Below are 20,928 nucleotides of genomic sequence, written 5' to 3' on the forward strand. Positions count from 1 at the left end.
ATATATATATATATATATATATAATGTTTTATAGAAAATGAAAGGGATAAGCTTCATTTCTTATGTATACTTGGCCAGTGAAATAACTATCATCTAAGTTTTCCAGTTCACACGTTGAAAAATTGGTTACACAATTAAATTCTTGAAATATTACAGCTTCTCTGTGGAGTTTTGGTTTAATATCTGTTTGGCTCTTTAATAAGGGGTTGAAATATTTCATTTCAAACCTCGTTCAATATAAGTAAGTCAATATTAATTATGTGCAATCTATCTATCTTTACAGATCAAATCTTTGGATTTTCACCTCATTCCCAGAAAGCACAAGAAAAAGTCCACTTGTGTTGACTTTATTTGCACTATAATTTATTAGTTATAGACAATATAAAAGTCAGCACAATAATAATACAACATGCACATAAACAAAGAGGACACTTAACTGCATTCTTGTAACTCAGCTGTAAACACTTCTTTATCTAGTTTTAATTTTTTTAATACATTATTTAAATGGAGGAAATATAAATAGTTATCCAATTAACTTTTGGTATTAGTTTCAGCCAGGAAAAAATAACAAACAATAATGAGGAGCCCATATTGGGCTTCTGACATTTCTCACACAATCTCTAGTTTATCTGTATGTCTCCAATATTTATGCTTATGTTAAGATTGGTAATTTTTTCTGATCCAAACCCCTTTTCAAACTTGTAATATTTACAGTTAAAAATAAATCGTTTTGTTTTATAAGGTTTTAAATTTTGTTCAATTTTAAGCCGTCTCAGTCCATTTAAAGAAGATCTAAACAATTAAGATAAACTATCCAAACTCAGATTGTACAGTAAATATTAACAGACATCTACTCTCATCATCTCTTGGCATTACGATCTTTTTTTCCTGTAATGCTATCGGCAAAGTGTGGCAAGCTAAGTTATGAATGAAAGATCAATACAATAGACAAAGAAGAGTTAATTTTCTAGTATCATTAATTGATATAGAATAATGATTGAATAAATTGTACAATTAAAAAAAAGAATCATGCACTTTGTTCTGTTATATTGATAGCAAGACTAAAATTTTAAACAGTACAGATTTAATGAGATCTTTTTCAGATAATTTAATTTTGTTCATCACCAGATAATAGAAAAAATGTATTTTTTTTTTTTTTTTTTAAATTGCAACTTTACGCATCCACCTGTGATATGAAATGCTGAAGAAAAGATCATTTGAAATTACTAAACTAGTAATAATGTTTCAAGTTAAGTTAAAATTAGTTTTCACCATAGCCAAAATGTTCGGTGTGAACCGAAAAAAACTGTCTAAGACAATCCAGTAACAATGTGTTTATACTATTTAAAAAAGATTTGTAGTAAAATACAGTGGAGTTGTCTATAACAAACTGCAATACAATGAATTCCTAATAACGAATTTAGAAAATCTCCTTCAAACGTTTATAACGTTTATAACAGTCAATGTTAAAGATAGATGGTGTTGTTACATTACAAATTATTTTGGTTTGTAACTTCAGTATAACAAAATTTAACAATTTTAGGTGAGAACATAAAAAACCTCTACATTACAAATAGCCAATGTTACAAAACCCTTAGTTAAGAATTTCTCACGTGTCCAACCTAGTTATAACACAAGTTCGGTAATGACTGTGGTGACTCAAGACATAAAAACAATAGAACCTGCTTCCTGTTCTGTTCCCCTTAAAAACCATTAGTTAGTCAGTGCAAGCTATTAAAAAAGTGCCTTAAATTATGGTGTTGTTAAATCTATAACTGTGCTGGATTGTGAATTGGATAATCTACACGATAAGGTAAACAATAAAAAGTTATTGACTTTTGTAGTGGTAATCAAGGTAGTGAACAACTATGTACATAGTAAAAACTTATTCATTAAACTCTATACAGATTCTCTATGGGAAAAACATATTAGATGTATAGTTGTATATTCGTTCAGCATTAAGAACCCCTTTGTAGCCAATATCCACCGCATTAAACCTCAATATAACGAACCTCGTTATTGAGAGTTTCCCGATATAACAAATATTTTTCGGACCCTTGAGATGCGTAATATCGAGGCTCTACTGTATTGTTATCCCATGAGATACATATTAATATTTAATTTTAAAATTCGTATGTACAGGATGTGTACAACTCCTCCAGTAATATTTTGGGGATTTGTTCTTTAAATCGAGGCATATAAAAAATATCATATAAACATAGATCTGAAAAAGCTTAGTTTACCATCTGTCTCTCTGTATGTAATTTAGACTTTATTTTTTTGTTTCAGAAACCAGTAAAGATAAATAAATCAAATTCGGCACAATTATTGTTCTTGCAGTGTCAAATTAAGAAAAAAAATATATATTCATCATACCACATTTCAATATGGCAGATAATTGACGATTTTAACGCTTAATAACATGACAACTGTTAAGAATCTGAAAATATGGAAAGAATTATATAAGTTTATAAATTATATTTAAAAACATTTTGACACCTAACACATGAAAATCAGTGAAAAATAAAATAGATGTAAGTTTTACCTGTTAATGCACATAAAAATGTTCATTGTTTACATATCATGTTTTACAACAGTTTATCAGTATGGTTCATCAGTAGCCATGCATTACAGCAGTTTAAAACTACATTATTTAGTGAGCGATTTTAAAATTTAGATACTACAATATTTGTACTTAAATGTACCATTTTCTTATTACTTGCGTAAAACCTTTTATAATCATAATAGTTTTTACTTTATTAATCTTTAAATATTTCAACCGTCCGCCATCACGAAACGAGATATGATTAATCTAGTATTAATTTTTCATATTATATCATGATAAATCAAATAAGGTTGAAGTGAACTACAATTGCAATTATGCAAGTTTTATATATATATATATATATAAGTAGATAGTAATATGGGGTTCCTGGCGCACTTTCGGAGCCGACCGAAAAGCAATGTAAAATACTGTTCAATGTACCATAAAGGAAGCTGAGAAATAACACAGCAAATCTCAATGAAAAATTAACCGAATCTACAGTCGTTCGTCTCCAAAAGCGATCGGTACATTACTATCTACTCCTGAGGAATGAAAAATTAACCGAATCTGAGCTTCTACTTTCTTAAGCTGTGCTTTGTAAAATGTTGTCAAATCTGCTACGAATAAAGGATTTATCTTAATAAAATTTAATCAATTTAAAACATTTTTACTAAAAACATACTGTACTTTAATAAAAAACTTTTCTACTAAATAAACAACATGAACTCACCAAGCTCTCTTCAGTTTCTAGCATTTCAAAAACTTACAAAGAAAGACAATTTTAACGAGTTCAACGAATTACCAAAACATTTTAAAGAACAGTTGATACTTTCCTTAAATGATACAGAATTCAAAGAACTTGTAAAGTCTTTTGCAGAAAAAACGTCTAATGGAGTGTTTTACTATCGGCAAAAAACTAAAAAAGTAAGGGATTATATATTTAATATAATTACGAAAGATATTGAAAAGAAAGTAAAAAATAAACAAACAGAGAGTTTTCATCGTTTTTTTATGACATTTTTCCCATATTATACGTTCTTTCAAGATAATCAAGACTTAATTGATGAATTTCTTAGGAATTTTTGTGAGTATCAAGATTTATCAACACAATTCATTAAAGAGCATTATAGAATTTTTCTTATAGAATATAGCCACATTTTGTGTGAAACAAAAGGTATTACTGTAGATAATATTCCATGTGATTCCTATGAAGAAAGACACCAACTATGGTTATCAAAACAGTACTATGACGTGGGGAGGGACTGCAAGTTTTAGAGTTAAGACTTTATTCTACAAAGTTAATTGTTATAATTTCTTTATCTTTTATAGTCTTCTTTCCAGTAACAATCAAGTGTAATTTTTCATTTTTGTTTAATTCTTTAATCTTTTTTTCATCCAAAACAGTCAAAAATCTGTTCGGCAAGTGTACTTTACAATCTTCCAACTCGGCAATTATTGTAAACCCGAATTTATCTTTCATTTTCTCCAAATTCAAGATTCTATGTTTCTTCCTTTCTTCCAATTCATTTAACTTCTTATACTCTTTAAACTTACATTCTCCAATATCATTTAACTCTTTCAAGAACTCCATTTAAATAGAAAAAATTCAAAGTAAAAAAGTGCAAAACCATTTCTCGGTCGACCTTTTCTCCTCCCTCTGTCTCTTTCTCTCTCCCTCTCTTTTTATGCCTATGACACGATCACTTCTGCCGTTTATAGGCTAGGATCTATATTCAGGCTAGAGAGAGAGAGAAGAGCGAGATACGGATAGAGAAATGGTTCCGGAATACGATCTGAATACTTCTGAACTTGGTGTTTCTCCGCTATGGCCACTCGCATTGAAACAGTTCAGAAGTAAACTTCCTAACCGACCAAACCGAATTCGCGGACATATATACTCAGCAACACAATACAACAGCCCATCGAGAAGTAAAAATTTAAGAAATTAATTTAAAATATAATTTGAAAATTACAAGTAACAAAATGTACGCATATTTAAAATAGGTAAAATTATCTAACATTTTGAAAAAGAAAATGTTATAATAGTAAACGGGAACACAATTTTTATTCTTAAAAGCAAATCTGCATTACCGACATTTTAGTTCCGAAAGATTGCGCTGTGTGTATCAATGACAGTCGAGGTGTGCTACTACAGACCGACCATCACGATAATCGCTTCGCCTGCGTCATATCCGTAGTGATATCACGCCGTGAGAGGCGCAATCGTTGGTTTACAAGCACCATTTAGTTAAATAAATTTTTCTATCTAAATGGAGCGCGATAAAATATCATGTCCGTTCTGCAAAATAGAAATTTTAAGAAAAAACTATGATCGCCATTATAATTCTAAAAGTCATGAAAAAAACAAGCAAATTTACAATAATGAACTAAATTATTTAAGACAGTGGGCTAGAGAAAATAAAATTGCCGATCACGAAAACATGTTTAATATTGAGAAATTACGTGAATTAAAGAGAAATTTCAAAGTTGAAAAGAAAAATCTCGACCTATTTAATGATGAAAAACTTCATTCAATAGCTGAAAAGTTGGCTATCGGTACTAACGATAAAACCAAGTCTGAAATGATCGAAGAAATTGATAAAACTCTTAAAGTAAAATCCGAAAATATCATTGATGTAGAAGTTTTATCCTCAATACACGGTCTTTTCAAGCAATACATTTTAACAAACTTGAACGACAATTCCATGTCAATTTACAAATATCTTTCAATTATGCGGTCAGAAATTAAAAGTTTAATCGAGAAATTTCAAGAAAATGTTAAAAATATGAAGGGCTATCTCTCTTTGGAATGTGAATACGAACGAACTTTAGTGAATGGTGAACCGCAAACATGTCTAATGTATTTTACTATCAAAGCAGACGAAATCTTTGACGTAAACGACTTTATTACTAAGCAATTTAATAAATTAACACATCGAGAACAAACGAATAATCCAAATAAAGGTTCCGGATGGACATTTAAAAGTTGTAAACAACTAGTTTTGAGCCTTAACAAACACGAAATGATGAATGCAGGATCATACATCGATTTACCAAAGAATATCAAAGATAAAAAAAGCTTGTATAAATATAAAAAATAGAGATGATTTTTGCTTTATTTACTCAATAAGATGTGCTATTGAAAAACCAGAAAGAGACTGTGAACGTGTAAAGCAATACGAAAAATTTGTGAATGACGAAATATTTTCAGGTTTTGAGTATCCAATGTCTCTGAAAGATATACAAATATTTGAAAAACGAAGCTACAATTCCAAGTATAAGTATCCAACAATGTCTATCAATGTCTACAGTTTTGATGAAAATATTAACATTGTTCCGTTACAAATTTCTGAAAAATATGACGCTGAAACAAACATTGATTTATTGTATGTTAAACAAGATGATAAATCTCATTATGTTTTGATAACCGATTTAAATAAGCTTGTTTCTTCGCAGTTGTCTAAACATAAAGAAAGAAAATTTTTGTGTAGAAGATGTTTAAGCCATTTTTACAAATCTGGAGATTTAACAGATCACTTAGAAATTTGTAAAAATCATGAAGTTTGTAAGCCAATTATGCCATTTCCAGGTCAAACAACTAAATTTACTAATTATCAAAAGAAATTTAACCATCCGTACGTAATTTATATGGACTTTGAGAGCATATTAGAAAAAATTCCGACATGCAAGAACAATCCACAAAGATCGACTACAACCAAGATTCAGAGGCACATTCCTTATGGTTTTACTCTATATTTAGTGTCGAATGTGACCAATCGCATGTACAAACCGATATGTTATCGTGCCAAAAATGAAGAAGATTTGAAAAACGTCCCGACAAAATTGTTTGAAGAACTCAATAAATTATCGAAATACATAGCGAAAAAATATAATTCTAAGAACATGAAACCTATGAAATTGACAGAAGAAGAAGAAATTTCGTATCAAAATTCAAACGTTTGTCATATCTGTGAATGGTCTGCTTATGATGTTGGGTCAATTCAGTATGGTTTTACTCCTGATAGTTGGAAAGATAAGAGTTTATAATAAAGTGAGAGATCATTGTCATTTAACCGGCAAGTTTCGAGGCGCAGCTCATGCATGTTGCAATCTAAATTTGAAATTTCCTCAGAATATTCCCGTTTTCTGCCACAATATGTCAAATTACGATACTCATTTGTACATAAAAGAATTGGCTAAACAATATGGAAATGTTGATTTGATTGCAAACACCGATGAAAAATATATAAATTATTCTGTAAATTCTGGATATGGCTATGAATTCGAAGGTGATAAGCCAAGAAAATTCATCAAGTTTTCGTTTGTAGACACGTTCAGATTCATGGCCTCGTCTATAGAAAAGTTAGCTAAAAATCTAAAGAGAGAAGACTTCAAACATACAAATCATTTTATACAAGATGGACTGAATGAGATAATAGAAAGACAGCCAAATGACGACGACGAGATTTTTAAAATTCTATCTGGAAAAGGAATATTTCCCTATGAATTTATCGACAGTATTGAAAAACTTGATTACACAGAAGAATTGAGAATTCAAGATTTCTATTCACTTTTGACAGATGAGAGCATATCTGAGAAAGATTTTCAACACTACTTAAATGTTTGGAACAAATTAAAAGAGAAAAATCTTGGAAATTACTCTGATTTGTACAATATCCAAGATGTTTTATTGCTTGCTGATATATTCGAAAATTTCAGAAACATTTGCCTTAATTGTTATAAACTCGATCCGGCACACTATCTAACAGCTCCCAGTCTCGCATGGGACGCAATGTTAAAATTAACGAAAATTGAGCTTCAGCTAATTAACGATTATAATATGTATTTGATGATTGAAAAAGGCATTCGCGGGGGCATTTCTCAGTGTATTAAACGATATGTGAAAGCAAATAACAAATATTTGAAAGATTTCGATAAGACAAAGCCCGAAAACTATTTGTTATACGTTGATGCTAATAACCTTTATGGGTATGGCCTAATGCAAAAACTGCCGTTTAGTGATATCAAGTGGATGGATCCAAAAACTTACACAACTGAAGAATGGAAAGAAACAATTTTGGAACTCACTGGCGACGAAGATTATGGCTATATTCTCGAAGTTGATCTTGGATATCCAACGAATTTACACGAACATCACAAGGATTTACCTCTTGCTCCAGAACATTTTAAAAACAAACTTTGCACAACTCTACTGGATAAAACTGAATACGTTGTTCATTCGAGAAATTTGAAGTTCTATTTGGAACAAGGTATGATTTTGAAACATGTGAATAGAGTTATTGCATTCGATCAGAAGCCTTTTATGAAAGAGTACATTGATTTTAATACTAATATGAGGACCAAAGCTACAAGTGACTTTGAGAAGGATTTTTATAAGCTGATGAACAACTCAGTTTTTGGAAAAAGTATGGAAAATGTGCGAAATAGATGCGATATTAGACTAGGAAATGAAGAATTTTCAATGAAACAGGCCAAGAAAACGAACTTCAAAAGCTTCACTATCTTTGACGACAACTGTATAGCGAGTCACATGTATAAACAAAAGGTTAAATTTAACAAACCGATCTACATAGGATTTTCAGTTCTTGACCTATCAAAATTGCTAATGTACGAGTTTTATTACGATAAATTAAAGAGGTTTGATCCAGATTTGAATCTGTGTTACATGGATACAGACAGTTATTTTCTAGAATTGAAACGAGATCCTTTTAAAATTATTAAAGAAAATATAGATGACTTTGATACAAGTGATTATCCAAAAGATCATGAATGTTTCACTACTAAAAATAAGAAGGTAATAGGGAAATTCAAAGATGAGTTAAATAGCGAAGTTTTAGAAGAATTTTGTGGATTGAGATCGAAAATGTACTCGTACAAATATCTAGACAAAAACCCAGTTAGATGCAAAGGGATTAAGAGAAGCGTTGTAAATAAAACAATAAATATCGAAAACTTGAAGAAATGTTTGTTCGAAGATAAAGAAGAATTTAGGGAGATGACAGTCATCAAAAGTTATAAACATGAGTTGTACACTGTTACCATAAACAAGCTGGCACTGAACGCTAAAGATGATAAGAGAATTGTCCTAGAAAATAAGATCGATACAGTACCGTATGGCTATAAAAATGAAGCAAAATCTGATATATTAGACGAATTAAATAAACTTGGAAACTTTGATATGTAAATGGAAGATGATTTAATTCACTGTCACAAGTGTAAAAAGAAAACGAAAAATATAGATTCAAAAATCGTTCAAACTCAAAATGGATTGTATAGAATTGCTGCAAAATGTTCAAAATGTAAGACAAACAAGAGTAAGTTTATAAAGAATCCAAATCCAAAACCTGTTAAGCAAGAATTGAAGACTAAAGATGAGATAGAGATTGAAGCTCGAGAAATTCATGCACCAGTACGAAAAAAGTTTAAAAAGAGAAAAATTATAACATTAGGAATTGACGATTTATGGGCAGCAGATTTAGTTATAATGTCTAACTATTCAGATCAAAATGATGGATTTAAGTATATGTTAAATGTTATTGATACTTTCTCAAAATATGCTTGGTCAAGAGCTATCAAAAGAAAAAACGGCAAGGATATTTCAAAAGCTTTCGAAGATATAGTAAAAGATGCCATAAGGATCAATCACAAACCTCCTAACCTACTTCATACAGATAAGGGTTTAGAGTTTAAAAATAAAGAATTTAACGATGTTTTGAGAAAATACAACATTAAGATTTATCATACTGAAAACGAAGAGAAATCAAGTATTGTAGAGAGATATAAACAGAACTCAAAATGAAAGAATGAAGGTTCTTTTTGAGATTAATAAAAACTTTAAATGGATCGATATTCTTCAAGAAATCGTAAAGAAATATAACGATACTGTTCATAGCACAATCAAAATGAAGCCTAAAGACGTAGATAAAGATGCAGAAAAACAGTTATTAGAGTCGGTTTTCAAGTATGTTCCACCTGAAATTCACACGAAAACTAAATTTAAAGTCAATGATCATGTAAGAATTGTTAGTAAAAAACAAACATTTTCGAACAAATATAAGAACAATTGGTCAAGAGAAATCTTTGTGATTTATCAAATTAATAACACAGATCCTGTAACTTATAGTATAAAAGATTTAAATAATGAAGAAATAACCGGAAAGTTTTATGAATATGAATTGAAGAAGTCAAAACTGTAATATAAATTTTCTATATATAAATGGCGCATCAAAAGAAATGTACAAAGTGCAAAGAATTTAAAGATTTAAATGAATTTTATAAAGATAAAAATAGGAAAGATGGAATGCATTATAATTGCAAAGATTGTGAAAGGGAATATCATAAAGAATTATATGATAAAATAGAAAAATTAACTTTGGAAGATAAAGAATGTCTTAAATGTAAAGAAACTAAAAAAATTTCAGAGTTTAATAGTGATCACTATAGTAGAGATAAGAAAGACTCATATTGTAAAGATTGTGTAAAGAAGAATCACCATAGATTATATTATGAAGATACTCAATGTGAATGTGGAAGAACTATAAAATGGTTAAATAATTATCAAAAACATTTACAAACAAAATATCATAATTCAAGAGTTTAACATTTTCATCGTGTAATAATTTTTTCTATATAAATGGAGTCTCAAAAGAAATGTACAAAGTGTCAAGAAGAGAATAGAAAAGACTGTTATTGTAAGGAATTATACGATAAAATGAACAAATTAACTTTAGAAGAGAAAAAGTGTTACTTTTGTAAAGAAATTAAAAATATTTCTGAATTTAATAACTGGCAGTATAGTAAAGATAGAAAAGATGCTTTTTGCAAAGATTGTGCTAAAAAAATTTTCAGCGAAAGTTATAAAAACGAAATGCCTTGTGAATATGAAAAAAGAATTCTACAATGGTTACCTAGTTATGCTAAACATTTACAAACAAAATATAATAAATCGAGAGTTTTTAGTAAAATTTAGAAACATTTTCATCGTGTAATTTAGATATTCTATAAATCAGTCGAGATTCTGCCATATTTGTAGTAAAATGATTTCCGTTGTATAAAATATTCAAAGATTCTTTCATTTGGTTGTAGAGATTTATACTATTTGGATCTCCTTGTCTTAATAAAATTTCCATTTCTGGGTAATCAATTTCAAGTTCTTTCAATCTTTTCGGTATTTCTCTCTTTTGAGCTCTGATAACGTAATAAGGATATTCCCACATGTGATTCTTCTTAATTAATACAAAAACATGGTGTTTTTTCTTAGCAAAATCTTTACAAACAAGGTCTGGTTTCATTAAGTCAATTTTTACACTTTGTTTTGCGATTATTTCCGTTTTTATTTCATCTTTAATTTGCAAGTGTTTAACTTCGTCCTCTAAATATTTAATCTTGTTTTCAAGTTTGTACTCACCAAATTTACGAATACTTGGCAAAACTTCTTTTGTAACCCAATTTTTGAAGATTTTTGCCTCTTTTTTATGTGATCTCAAAATTAAAGAATAAAGTCCAGATTCATTGATAAAAACAGTGTCAGGATGAAGATTGTTAAGGGGCCATTCGAATAGCCCCTTGTTTTTTAAGTAAAAATATTGAATTTTGTCATCATCATCAACATTTAATTTAATTGCGTTTTTTGTTTTTTCATAACCTAATATTTCACAAAACATCTTTAGCCTTAAACCAGATTACATTGATTTCGTCTACAATCGTTACAATGTCTTTATTATTGAATATAAGTTGATTATTTATTGGATCTACAACTGTCTCCATTTAGATAGAAAAGAAATTTAACTAGTAATTTTTATTTTGAGAATAAAGCCCAGATTCATTAATGAAAACAGTGTTTTTTTGAAAGTTTGAAGGCGGGGGCGAATCACCCCTACCTTCAGAATGTATGTTTTCGAAGCTTTTTTTATATTTTGGGGTCCATTTTAATCCTTTTTCAATCTTAAATATATTGTTGTTTTACTCTCATTATTTAATAAATTTCCCTCAGAGTCTTGTATAGTTAGAACGATTTTTTGAATTCTTTTAATATTTTTTCTAATTGGAATATAATCGATTTCATTCGGTTTTTCACTGATTTTTGATCCATAAGCAACATTTGGGAAAAATGTGTACAAAATTTCAGATTCTTTGTGTAAATGTTCGGTATGATTTTCAAAACTAGGTTCAACGAGATTACAGTGTACTTCAATTACATCAAACGGTCTAAATTTTGGCGTTTTATTTCCTAAATATACCTGATTTGGCTCAATAGTTTCTTGAACAAACCCTAACAAATCTACAATAATTGCTGAAAACATTATTCTTACTGGTGATTTTATTTGAATTTTATTATAAAGATAATTTTTTTGCATTTCAAACTTGTTTTCGTCAAAGTTTAAAGATTTATCTGATTGTTTGAATGTTTTCAGATAATTTTTAAGGGAATTTTTTATTTGATCGAAAGTATAATATCCTTTGTTTAAACCATAGTATTTTGTTATGTTCTTCTCACTAAATCCTATGCAATAAGGAGAACTTTCACTAATATTTATTACAAAATTGTCAGAATAAAAACCGCTTAAACCGATAAAATAATTTGATTCTTCCTCTAAGTGTATAGGATGTTCCAAGTTTAAAACTAATTTAGAGCTTTCTGAAGTCAACTTGAACAGCTTCATTTTCGCAAGCGTTGCTTCAAGATGAAAATCTTCTATTTAAATGGAGAAATTTTTAAAGCAAAAAGATCAGATAAAACTTCAAACGTTTGAAGAAAATAAGAAAGATCAACCAATCAGATTGTTAATTGTTGGTTCAAGTGGATGTGGAAAAACAACTTTATTATTGAATTTCATCTACAATAGGTTGATTCCTTATTCCAATTTGTACGTCTTTAGTAAATCTTTAGAACAAGACGCCTATAAAAAATTACAAGAAAGATTTGAAAATATTGAGAAAAACTTAAACAAAAAAATATCACATTTTTATAATGCTTCTGAGGACATAGTTCCGTTAAGCGAATGTAAACCCAATTCGTTAATCGTTTTTGATGATTGTATTTTGGAAAATCAGGACGTTATTAAGGAATATTTCGTAATGTCTCGTCACAAAAACATATCTTGTATCTATCTTTCCCAATGCTTTTCAAAGGTTGATAAACAAGTTATAAGAAATAACCTGAATATGTTGTGTATTTTTAAGCAAGATGATCACTATTCGAGAAAGATTTATAACAATTATGTGGGATCTGATATGAGTTTTAACCACTTTATTGAGTTATGTGATAAAATTTGGAAGGAAGACTACGGATTTTTAACTATTAATCTAACTTTGAAGCCTAAAAATGGCAAATATTTGAATAAATTTTCCAATATAAACGTGTGATAATCTAGTTGTTTTCATGTTTTTACGTTCACGTTCATGTTTCACGTTCATGTTTCACGTTCACGTTTTACGGTTCCACGTTTCGTGTTCTCGTTTCGTGTTCACGTTTTTCACGTTTCGTGTTCACGTTTTCCACGTTCCACGTTCACGTTTTACGTTCCGTGTTCACGTTTTACGTTCCGTGTTCACGTTTTACGTTCCACGTTTCGTGTTCTCGTTTCGTGTTCACGTTTCCACGTTCCACGTTTACGTTTCAAAATTTTCCTAAATAAATGGCGAACGTAACTTCAGAAGAAGCAAAAAAACTTGATCAAATAGAAAAGAAATTAATCAAAGAATTTAAAGAACAGATTCGAATTGATGAAAAAGAACAAGAATTTATTCAAAAAATTAATCAACCTGTAACATCTGCAATAAAAAATGTTGAGGGCAAAATTGAAAATGTTTTAAGCGATAATCAAAATTTGATGAATTTGGTTCCAGTTGTACGACAATTTGCTGATATTTCGATACCAGAATCTGAGTTTGAATTGCCAAAATTACCATCTTCAACACCATTTAGACCTCGAATCATTGAAGACTCTACCATAGTTGAACCAATAAGTCCTGGAACAACGGATATAATAATTGGTGAAATTGGTAAAAAATTTCTTCCTAGAGCAAAGGATGATAAATTTGGTTTGTATTGGGACAGAAAAAAGAAAAGTTTTATGATTGGAAATTTGCCCGTGAATTTTGAGCATAATGATATCATTATTAATGAAAAAACATATGAAGGAACTCAAGGTTTATGGAGATTATTAACAGGCACTGATGTTCCAAAAGACGGTTTATATTCTGAAGAAGACTTGAAAAAGTATACTGAAATTTTATGGAAATCTGATTCAATTTACAAAAATAATGATCCATCAACTAAGAAACCAAAGTCAAGTAAAGGTAAAAAATATCTCAATTTGATTAAACCAATTTGGGAAAAAAGAGTCGAAGGATCAGGTGTGAGAAAATACAGTGATAATAAGATTGAATACAGATATATCGACGATTTGACAAAACTCGATGGAATTATTAATTATATTTATGCTCAAGAAAAGGCTGGAAACAACAATTTTTTGAACGAAAAGAAAGCGATTAAAGATTTTATTTCGAACAAACTTGATGAAATGATTGAAAAACCTGATGGAATTAAATATTTAAAACGAGTTTTGCCGGCAATAAGTTCATCTATGATTGAGGGTAGTGGACTTTTGAATGATTTTATCAACAATTTACCTTTTGAATTACACGTACCAACTTATCAGTATCTGGGGCCTGGCACAAAACTCGAAAAAAGACTAAAAAGAGGAGATCCTGGTATAAATAAATTAGATCAAGCTGCTATGGAACACGATATTTTTTATGCAAAACATAGAGACACAAATTCCAGACATATCGCAGATAAAGTTTTGCAAGATAAGGCAATGGATAGATTTTTATCAAAAGATGCTAGTTTAGGTGAAAGATTTGTTGCGCTTCCAACAGCTGGAGCAATGTTTTTGAAGAGAAAACTAGGAATGGGAATCGAAGAGAACTTGAAATTTTAACTATATAAATGGAGGTGAACGTAAACTTCAGCAAAAATCAGAAAGAAAAAATAAAATCCGCTTTTAAGAAGAAAATACCCGTTAGTATTCAATTTAAAATAGATCAACTAAAAAATGGCGAAGATAAGATATTTTTAACAAATAGACAATACAATAAACTCGAAAAACATAAGAAAAACAATAAAGGAACCAGAATAGAATTTTCTTATAATCAGTTGAAAGAACTCAAAAATGGTGGACTTTTGAAAGATTTATTAGATTTTGGAGAAAATATTCCAGTTGTTAAAAATGTTGTTCCTTATGTTCGTAAAGCTGCTCCAATCGTTAAAAAGGATGTGATTCCTATTGTTCGAAACATTTTAAATTGGTTAGATAAAGAGTTGGAAGATGTTACAGGATCTGGATTAGATGAAAAAACTTTGAATTACGTGAAATCAAACATTGAAAAAAAAATTTAAACCTTTAACATTCGGGGAATTGGAAGAAATCTGCAAAAATATTAAACATTTTAGAGGAATCTTCATGAGAGATACATTACCTGAAAAAGTTAAGAAATTTGAATGTGGAATTGTGAATTTAGACTCGATTATGGGAAGTGGAACGCATTGGATTTGTTATTATAAAAATGATAAGAATGCATGTTATTTTGATTCGTATGGAAGAATTGAGGACAAACCACCTATAGAATTGATTAAATATTTGAAAAAATCAAGCGTCTACTACAATGATTCTCAGATTCAAGACTATAAAGATCCCCCAATTTGTGGTCATTTATGTGTTTTTGTTTTGAATGAACTGAGTACTGGTAAAGATTTTAAAGAAGTTGTTAACAAATTATTACTTAATAAATATGGATTCACAAAATATTTTTGACGTATTTGGAACACAAATTATTCAAAATGTAGATAATAGTTTGAATTTTGATAGTTTGAGAAATGAGTTTGATAACAAGTTAGAAAATTTATTACAAAACCTTCCAGATTCAGATATGTTTGCTGTCGAGATTGAAGATTTTAAAGCAGAATATGATAACAAACTTGCAAATTTCATGAGTTCAAATGAAGTTGCTGATAAAATAAAAACATTGGAAAAAGAAGTTGATGATGGTGTAAAAAAATTATTTACCAATTTAATGTCTCACATCGAAAAAGCTGATGAAATTACTGAAGCAATCAAAGTTGAAAAGAATTATGTTAGTTTGGCTAATAAGAAAAGAATTGTCGGTGTTCGACCTGGTATTGACAAACATGATGTTGTTGTTAAAGAACAAATTTTAAAACCTCTAAAATTATCAGAAAACATCGATATTGTTGATTTACATGATCCGAATGTTAAAAATGCCTTAGATTTTAAAGGAAAAAGAATTAGCGGTGTTAGTAAAGGAATTAATCCATTTGATGTTGTTGTAATGATTCAATTAGAAGATCCTATTAAAATGTTTAATGAACTAAAACAAAATTATGAGAATCATAAACAGCATGTTAAAGATTTTACAACAGAAGTCTATGAAAAACTTGAAGCGAGAAGTAAAAGATCTATAGAAAATTGTGATGAAAAATTTACAAATTTTGAGGAAAATTTCAATCTATATAAAGGCGATCTTTATGGAAAAATAACAAACTTTTTGGAACATTTCGCTAAATTTCAAGAGGGTTTTAATGAAACCGATAGAAAAAATGGTGAAGTTTTTAAAAGAGTAGTTACTAATCAATCTTTACTTCATGATAAATTAATTAAACTAGAAGAAAACTTTGGCGAAATTAATGAAAAAGTTATAAAAAATAAGCAGTCTTTTGATAAGTTTAGTTTAGATGCCACAAAAACTTTTGAGAATATTGATCATAAACTCGTTGAATACAACGATTTATATCTCGATAAAGTAAATAAACTAGAAGAAAACTTTAATAAATTTAAAGAAGATGTTAATAAAACTTTTGAAAATATTGATAACAGATTTAATGGATTAGGCGGCTATGATGACTAATTTTCCTTATATAAATGGCGCTCATATATTGTGTGAGATGTAAAGAAAAAACTGCAACAAATGATATAAAATATTACGCAAATATCAATGGAGTTAAGAGAATTTCTGGAAAATGTTCTGAATGTAACGCAAAAAAGAGCCAATTTATAAAAACTTGATTTTGAAATTTTTTCTTAATAAATAGAGATGGCGGGACATTACAGTGCTTTCGATCTTTTTATCATGCAACACGAAAGAGATTTGAAAAAAGAACATTGGGATGACATTTCTCAAAAATATGAATTATCCGAAGATATGATGAGATTATACGTAAACAAATTGAATTGGTATAACATTGCTAAATATCAAACTTTATCATCAGAGTTCATTCAAGAAAATATACATTATCAATTAAAAGATCATATGTCTGTTCTTTGTCTCTATCAACACTTGAGTATAAAGTTTTTGGATGAAAATAAAGATACAGTTGATTGGAATAATATTATAGATAGCGGTTACTATCCTGTGCAGATTTTATTGAAATATGTGACCGAGATCGCAAAATTTAAGGAAGAGAATCCTGAATATGACGAAGTAGATCATTAAAAATGACTCTAATCTTTTTAATTATTTTACTAAAATTTATATCTTTTCTTATAAAAACGTACATTAGATCGATGAAAAAATGATACACGATGTTTAAAAATTTCTAAATTTTCTCTTATTAAATGGCGGACTACAGAAAATATGCTAGTGATATTGAAAGGGCGGAGTTTAAAAATTTCTATCCAATTAGTAAACAACATTTGAATGAACCGAATAAAAGAACTGAGTTTAATATTGATTTTGGAGATAACTTTTGCTCGTCTAACTTCCAGTTTTATATTTCTGGAACTTTAACAAAACAAGATGGTCAAGCATATCTTGGAACTGATAATGTTAGATTAATCGATAATTTTATACCGTTTTTATTTTCTAAGATTGAAGTAAGAAAACACAATAAATTGATAGAAGAAGTCGAAAACTGTGGCCAATTAAGCACAATTAAAGGAACTATTTCGTATTCAAAAAGTGATGTTATTTCTCAAACTTCTAATGGCTTTGAATCAGATTTTAAATTTGGTGTTTTTGAAGCAGCTGGAAATTTATCTCATTTTGGATTAGGATTTTTTGAAAATGTTACTATTCCGATCTATAAAGGAGGATTTTATCTAAGTTTTATAAGAGCAGAAGACGATGATGTGATTCTGAAGACTGCAACTGGAAATGTTATGCCTGTTGATGGAAAAATAACAATTACAGATTTTTTTATTAGAGTTCCAATGATTGATTATAAAACCACGAGTAAAATTAGGTTGATTGATGAAATTACAAAAAGTCAAAACATTATGTTTAATTTTCTAGATTGGCAATGTATTGAACAAAAAGGTATTTCCGGAACAACTTATTCGTTCGATATCACAAATATTTATAGAAATATCTTCAATCCCAAGTTCGTTATCATAGGTTTTCAAACAGATAGACAGAATAATCAAGAAAAAAATCCTTCAAAGTTTGATAGTTTGGATGTAAAAAATATCAGAGTAAAATTGAACGGTTCTTATTATCCAGATGAATTACAAAATTTAAACATTTCCGGAGGTCTTTTCAGAATCATGTATCAGATGTATCAAGATTTTAAGAAAGTTTACTGTAATAATAAGGAAATGTATTACAATCCTAAAGAATTTTTAGAGAAAAGACCTATTTATGTCATTGATACAACAAAGAGTTTGACAAATATTTCTGGTTCAAAGAACGATATAATTATCAATATGGATTTTCAAAAAGCTGTTACAAACGCGATTTGTTATGTTGTTGTTGTCTCTGAGAAATTTTTAGCCTATGATGTGATTAAGAACGATATTAGAGAAATTCAGTAGTTAATGATGTTCATATTATTCTCTTTCATTCCTTCTAATATTTCAAAAATATACTCTTTCGCCACTGAAAAATCCCGATTTCTCCCGTAATAATCTTTATAATCGTACACATAATATCCTAAATAGTTGTACAATAGAATGAAATTATTTCTATTTATCTCTGTTGTAGAAATGTAAACACAAACATTTGCGCTGAAAAATTTATATCTCGGCAGATTTAGTTCCATAATCTCCATTTATAAAAAAATCTTTTTGTTTAAATGGAAGAGTATAATGCCAACTGTTACAAGTGTTCTAATAGAGGAGAAATTATCGATAAAAGATATTTAGTTTGTAGAGGTTGTAATTTAATTTTGTTAGAAAGACCTAAACCTAAGAAATTTCGAAATAAATTAACACATTTGAATAACCTGCTTACAAAATTGCAATATGGAGACAAGAAGCAAACAAAATTTGTTACAGAATTTAGAAAACAGAATAAAAATTTTTACTTATCTCTTGGAACCATTGACAAAATTATTTTCCTTTTCAAAGAATACATTAGGTTTGTAGGTATCGATACACACGTTTATTATGAAAAGATATTACCTGTATTTTTTCATTATCTGGATGTTGAATTTGTTTATGATTTTGAACCAGAAATCCTCAATGATTTTATAGTACATTTGGAGAAATTAAACGAAGAACCTCTTGAAAAGAATGCGGTTTTACTCACATTCTCCCCGACTTCTCGAGTGAAGGTTAGCGAATTTCATTTTTTTCCGTCTTTAAATTTTTTCTATTTAAATAAAGTTCTTGAAGGAGTTAAATGATATTGGAGAATGTAAGTTTAAAGAGTATAAGAAGTTAAATGAATTGGAAGAAAGGAAGAAACATAGAATCTTGAATTTGGAGAAAATGAAAGATAAATTCGGGTTTACAATAATTGCCGAGTTGGAAGATTGTAAAGTACACTTGCCGAACAGATTTTTGACTGTTTTGGATGAAAAAAAGATTAAAGAATTAAACAAAAATGAAAAATTACACTTGATTGTTACTGGAAAGAAGACTATAAAAGATAAAGAAATTATAACAATTAACTTTGTAGAATAAAGTCTTAACTCTAAAACTTGCAGTCCCTCCCCACGTCATAGTACTGTTTTGATAACCATAGTTGGTGTCTTTCTTCATAGGAATCACATGGAATATTATCTACAGTAATACCTTTTGTTTCACACAAAATGTGGCTATATTCTATAAGAAAAATTCTATAATGCTCTTTAATGAATTGTGTTGATAAATCTTGATACTCACAAAAATTCCTAAGAAATTCATCAATTAAGTCTTGATTATCTTGAAAGAACGTATAATATGGGAAAAATGTCATAAAAAAACGATGAAAACTCTCTGTTTGTTTATTTTTTACTTTCTTTTCAATATCTTTCGTAATTATATTAAATATATAATCCCTTACTTTTTTAGTTTTTTGCCGATAGTAAAACACTCCATTAGACGTTTTTTTCTGCAAAAGACTTTACAAGTTCTTTGAATTCTGTATCATTTAAGGAAAGTATCAACTGTTCTTTAAAATGTTTTGGTAATTCGTTGAACTCGTTAAAATTGTCTTTCTTTGTAAGTTTTTGAAATGCTAGAAACTGAAGAGAGCTTGGTGAGTTCATGTTGTTTATTTAGTAGAAAAGTTTTTTATTAAAGTACAGTATGTTTTTAGTAAAAATGTTTTAAATTGATTAAATTTTATTAAGATAAATCCTTTATTCGTAGCAGATTTGACAACATTTTACAAAGCACAGCTTAAGAAAGTAGAAGCTCAGATTCGGTTAATTTTTCATTCCTCAGGAGTAGATAGTAATGTACCGATCGCTTTTGGAGACGAACGACTGTAGATTCGGTTAATTTTTCATTGAGATTTGCTGTGTTATTTCTCAGCTTCCTTTATGGTACATTGAACAGTATTTTACATTGCTTTTCGGTCGGCTCCGAAAGTGCGCCAGGAACCCCATATTACTATCTACTTATATATATATATATATATATATATATATATATATATATATATATATAAAACTTTGTCTTTATGGAGAATATTTCATATATATTTGCAAAATAACTATTAATTAAAATATTCCAGGTTAAATTATATAGTCGGTTTAAATAAAGATTGTTGGTTGTTAAACATGTATCTGTATAATCTGTGTCAAACAGCTGTTTGTGGCCAATGTAATAAATGAAACCCATTATCTAGATATTACAGCTCAATGGGTCTGTTAAATACATAGATTACAATAAGACCAAATAGATGGGCTATGCCTATCTTGCCAACATTGGGGCAGGTGAAGCCAGGTCCGCCATGTTGTCGTGGGATAGAAACTCAAAACTACGCTCCGATTTGTGTAAAAATTCAGTTCTTCCGTTTCAATCAACTCGTGATCTACCCTACTTAGAATAAAGAAAATACTTTGAAACTTTGTATGAGTGAAGTCAATAAGCTATGGATGCCTGTGGTATCATTCAAATGTTCAAAAAACTTAGTCT

Source organism: Homalodisca vitripennis, chromosome 2 (genome assembly GCF_021130785.1).
Source record: "Homalodisca vitripennis isolate AUS2020 chromosome 2, UT_GWSS_2.1, whole genome shotgun sequence".
In the NCBI taxonomy this organism is placed as follows: Eukaryota; Metazoa; Arthropoda; class Insecta; order Hemiptera; family Cicadellidae; genus Homalodisca; species Homalodisca vitripennis.